Source organism: Nicotiana attenuata, unplaced genomic scaffold, assembly GCF_001879085.1.
Source record: "Nicotiana attenuata strain UT unplaced genomic scaffold, NIATTr2, whole genome shotgun sequence".
NCBI lineage: Eukaryota > Viridiplantae > Streptophyta > Magnoliopsida > Solanales > Solanaceae > Nicotiana > Nicotiana attenuata.
Genome location: NW_017671753.1, coordinates 241,196 through 247,471, shown reverse-complemented (window position 1 = coordinate 247,471; position 6,276 = coordinate 241,196).

The following is a 6,276-nucleotide window of genomic DNA, read 5'->3' as shown; positions in this document are numbered from 1 at the left end:
CGTCGAAACACATCAAACAACGCTAAAACCATTAAATCACATCAGATTCAAGCCTAATTTTCTTCAAAACTTCAAAAACACGCATTCGTTCAAAAACCCAACCAAACGACGTCCGAATGACCTGAAATTTTGCACACACATCACAAATCACATATCGAAGCTACAGCAACTCTCGGAATTCCATTCCGACCCTCGGATCAAAATCTCACCTATCAACCGGAATTCGCCAAAATACTAAGCCAATTCAAGCCTAATTCTACACCGGACCTCCAAAATCAATTCCGATCGCACTCCTAAGTCACAAATCATCCCCCGAAGCTAACCGAATCACCGGAAATTACATCCGAACCCTAAAACTCATAAGTCAACATCTGGTTGACTTCTCCAACTAAAGCCTTCCTTAAAGAGACTAAGTGTCTCATTTCTTATCCAAACCAATCCAAATCAACTCTAACATACCACATACCGATAACGAAACGTGAAGAAGCATGCAATGGGGGGAAACGGGGCAGTGACACATGAGACGACGGGTCGGGTCGTCACATCCTCCCCAACTTAAACCAACGCTCGTCCTCGAGCGTACCCAGAGTTGTACTAGAAGCAACCCAATAGTTGAATGACCTTACCAAGCACATACCCGGGGGATCCCTCGTCACCCTACCTCGCATAGGTCCGATAACACAATATATCTGAAATTTCACAGTCCATCTAAACCATAAACCGTAGAACCACGTTGCACTTTCCGAAATTATACACAAGATCAGATCCAACATTTATACTCAGAATAAGCCCGAACCGGCTGTAATAACCCATGCCTGCAACCTCAGGTGAAATCATATGATATACCACATAATCCAAACACTCGAAACGGTAGCCTCTATTCACATCAGTTGCCCACAACAACCAAATACCGATAGAAACCCCTTGTCATCTAAGGTCTTATTCCAACACTTCCATATACTGCCAACGCTAAATAAAACACGCAATAAACCGTAACAATTTCTCAGATCAACCATTCAAGAAGCCACTTCCCTTTGACTAATATCACAACAGATTTTCGGGCCAAACCTCGATATTATCCTTCTAACAAGCTGAGATCAAATCTGTTCGTATTCATTAATGACTCCAAAGATCCCCTCGAATCCAACACACCACTCTGGTGATATGACACCTCAACACAGGCCTGAGCCACAACTTGCATAATACACGCACCGATGAGAAACGGTCTGGACATATTCAAATCATGACAAATGACTCAAACGAAAGAGCTATAACTCAAATTCCTCAGTACCATCACAACACAAGGCTGGGACCCCGTCTCACATCATAGAAATAGAATACCTGAATCTACCCCGAAGGGTCGTAACTCCACATAGCCTCGCTACAATGCGCGATCCTATCCAAACACTGTTACACATGAAGCACCTCAAGTCGTTATGCTCAAAATCAACAGTCGCGCTCAATGTGATGTCTGAAACCAAAGCAATTCATTACACACACGGTGAAACAAATAACATACGACACGCAACCCGATAGGTCACAACCAATACTCCATTTACCAAGCAACTCTCAATTACTCTTCCCGCTCGACTTCCTCTATGAATCCCCAATAGAACCGCACCACATGTGCCCATATCCAACAAATCATAACGTCTCACAGCACAGAAAAAGGAACTCATAGATCTCCCCAGATTACTAACAAGTTCAAGAACGATCGAATCAACCTATCCCTCAACAATACAACTCGGGACTAACCAAGCTAACTCAAGCTAAATACGTAGCCACATTGGCCTGCCAACGAACTCAATACGAAGAAGCCTGAAGCTGCTCCTTCCACTACTATAACTCGTGCCAGAGCCGTACGATACAGTGCCTGGCACCAAATAAATATCGAAATTCGCAATCTCACCCGGCAACATGCCCGGCCACAAGAAACGCATTCGAAAAGTCCCTCAATACCGCAACTGAATCAATGGTAGAAACCTCTGCACTGACATCCACCACGAAGGCCCAATTAAGAAAAGCAATCCTTCCTAGCCGTCCGCTGGTCTTTGGAATACAAACCACTCTGCTAGAACATAATCCGATGCACCTCGCCACGCCACCTGTGGCATTTTCCGACATAGCCCATAACACAATAGCCTAGAATAATCCAAAACTGAGACAACCAGTCTACACCCCAATGTCATATCCAAAGTCTAATATACCAAGCAAAGAAAGATCCACTCAGGCCTCCAAATCCCAATAGCCGCTAACGGTACCAATACACACGATCCACAACCACTACATAGTCTGTACCTGAGAACTCCTAGTCTCCAACTCCATATAACACTCGAATCATTGTACCTGATCCCAAATTCCGCAGCATGAATACGTATTACACCTCAAGTACCCAATCATTCCACGAAGGATATTCTAAAATTCCGCTGTGCCATCAAACAAATCTAGATATCAGCAGTCGATCTAGCAAGAAAACACCGCAATACTAACGTAGTATCATCAGTCTGATCACATCACCCTTTTTCCGAGACATCTACTCTCATCGAATTACTTTCGATTAGCAGTACCATTTCCTTGATTACCTGAGGCTACCCGTTGCCTAAGAATCTTATGAACTCCTTTTCAAAACTGAACTGTAACTCATCTAATCAAGAACTCCCGCTGATCCCATTTAGAAAAAAATAATCACACATCCCCGTTTCGCATGCCCGTAGAAAGATATATACATCTCCAAACCACGGTAAAACCCAAAAAGAACATCTCTGCCAATTCCATTCGCACAAGCTAAACTGCCAGGACTGAATCCTTCTATCCAAACCCAGGTGAGCAAGCTGTCAAAACTCAAGAACTTTGCTGCACAATACCTGTAAGGGCTCATTACCTCGAACACATACGATGAATTAATCATATCCTTACCATACCGATTTCGTCTGCTATCAAGCTATTCCATCTATTGAATTTCCCTTCTAATTCATCATCAACTTGATATTCCCTCTTGCCGTAGCACCACAGTTCCTCAACCCAGGCTCACTACACGAGACCCAAGCACCAGACCACACTATCTAAGACCCATAAGCCACTGAACACTCTCTCAATGTTCCCAGAAATACCACATTCCAGAATACTTTACTCTGAAGAACTTCCTGCGAATCTAAATTCGTTACCTTTACTTTCCAGATACTGATACATAGAATCCCTTAATTAGCATAAAATACCACAAGTCTTGACCTTTCCGATGAAAACACAGTCTTTGACCACATACACAACCTTAAGACACCTGATTGTTACATGTAGAATCTTGATCACAATAAAACCATTCTCGAGAGTCATTCACTCTTATTCAAACTGCAAATTACCTGACTTAACGAACTGAACCACTCGTGCCTTATTGGCACTCCGATACCGCAAAATGAGATCCTCATCCCAATACAACCAAGCAATTTCCTGCTCCATGCACCGAGCATTCTATACCAATAACAACTCTAGACATTCCGTGATTCTCATACTCTATAAAACATAATATGACCTCTATCACAAATTTTGCTTCACTCGTGCCATCCTCGGCTCAATTTCTGTGACCAGAACTGATTCGCCAGCAGGCCTCAAACCGGAACCAACATAGCACATAACCGTGCAATCAGCTAATCAACAGCAACCTCCCCAACTTGGCTCGAAGCCATATATCAGGACACACTCAATAACCCATAATACTTTTACTCTAATGATGCCACAATATCATAGTGAGATTAAACTCAAATCATCCACTAGTTCGTGAAAACACAGATTATCTAGTACTGTAATCCTCTGCAAATCTCGCATTCATTCCCACCTCAGTTGAGTCTACTCTCTTAAGCGACCCGAATTCTCAAATTTCAACACGTACCCTTCAATTACACGTGAGATCTTCTAACATACGCATAAGTATCATACCACTTAAGAACACTCCGCAGGAGATAACCCACCTGCTTCGCCTCAATGTAGTACTTCAGCACACCTTCCACCATCATATACGTTACACAGTCATTTAATCTTCCTGAGTCTGAACTCATACCGCCACATGTAATGCACTTCACTCCTAACTAGGAGACACGAAAATATTCCCCACACGCCCATAACTCGGGACTACACATCAAATCACCATAGGAATCGAACACTTAACAGTTCACCTATCATCCAGCAGACTTCTTCATCACTACCAAGTCATATAGATACATCTTGCAGTGCTAGCATACTCGTCACATGGCTATCCAGCCGTCACTTCCACTAATAGGGACAATACCGAACATATAAGCTCAAATCACTTACTCACACAATCAGCACCTCGGTGCTAAAGCCATAGGCAAAGATCCAGCCTCAAGTCCTCCAGACTGGCCCAACATACTCACGAAGATCACATCTCGCCCCTTGATCGGGGAATCACAAACCATCAAGGCATATATAATAGCGCTCGCGTGCGCATACAGACGTGTGGAAGGAATTTCAAGGGTTATATCTCGAGCTGAATCAAGTACGCACGATAAGAATTCCAAGAAAGTGAAGTTTTCCTAAAGGTTCTGCAGCCTCTCGAGGATAAATACAGACGTCTCTGTACCGATCCGCGAGACTCTACTAAACCTGCTCATGACTCGTGAGACCTAGTAACCTAGGCTCTGATACCAACTTGTCACGACCCAATTTCCATCCCGGTCGTGATGGCGCCTCTCGTGAAGACAAGGCCAGCCAACTAACCCAAATCCTTTCACTTTAACAATTATTAAACATAAATAAATAGATAAATACAGCTTAACGACAAATAATAACCAGTATTTTCAACCCCACATAACCCGACCGGGGTGTCACAAGTCACTAGCATCTAAGAAGTAGGAACACAACTACAGGGTCATATATATATATAATGAAATCTGGAATCCAAAAGATGAAGTCAGGTGCCGCGAACGCTGGCGGTCACCTTGCTCAGCTACATTAGTATTACCTTCAGTCCGCTAATCACCCGCTACCGGGTGAACAATACCTGCAACTGCACGTGAGGTGCAGGGAGTAAAGTGAGTACTTCCAACTCAGTGGTAATTAGAGTAAATAATAACTGAAAGACAAGAAATCACGTAAGAGCACTCCATCATGCTATATAGGACAGTACAACCCATTGAGAAAACAGTAAAACCGTGAAAAAAATCCTTTAGAAAATATCTGGCTCAGTTTAAAAAAACCTCTTTTGAAAATATCCTTTTCCAACAGTCAAGAAAATGAATGCGTAATCAGATAGTGCAAGTCCGCACAAAAGTCAGCACCTCAGGCACAAATATTCTGTCCCGCTTCCGCTTATGCGGGACCGCTTCTGTGGCCAAAATCCCGCTTTTGCGGATATTCACTTAAATTGCCAAAACCGCTTCTGCGGCTAACTTTTTGCTTCTGCGGACCCGCTGATGCGAAGAAGGGTCCGCTTCTGCGGATCTACATTACCAACCCCTGGACCGCTCCTGCGATGAATTACTTCGCTTAAGCGCCTCCGCTTCTGCGGTCCAAAACCTGCAGAAGCGAGAATACCACATGCAGCAACCTACAGCTGTATGCAAACTCCCAAAACTCCCTGATTAACCATCCGAACTCACCTCGAGGCCCCCGGGACCTCAACCAAAAGCACCAACCCATCCTAAAGCGTTATCCAAACTTGCTCCAATCGTCGAAACACATCAAACAACGCTAAAACCATTAAATCACATCAGATTCAAGCCTAATTTTCTTCAAAACTTCCGAAACATGTATTCGTTCAAAAACCCAACCAAACGACGTCCGAATGACCTGAAATGTTGCACACACATCACAAATCACATATCGAAGCTACAGCAACTCTCGGAATTCCATTCCGACCCTCGGATCAAAATCTCACCTATCAACCGGAATTCGCCAAAATACTAAGCCAATTCAAGCCTAATTCTACACCGGACCTCCAAAATCAATTCCGATCGCACTCCTAAGTCACAAATCATCCCCCGAAGCTAACCGAATCACCGGAAATTACATCCGAGCCCTAAAACTCATAAGTCAACGTCCGGTTGACTTCTCCAACTTAAGCCTTCCTTAAAGAGACTAAGTGTCTCATTTCTTATCCAAACCAATCCAAATCAACTCTAACACACCACATACCGATAACGAAACGTGAAGAAGCATGCAATGGGGGGAAACGGGGTAGTGACACATGAGACGACGGGTCGGGTCGTCACAACCTAGTACACTTATACTTAGTGCATAGTACAGCATAATATATATATATATATA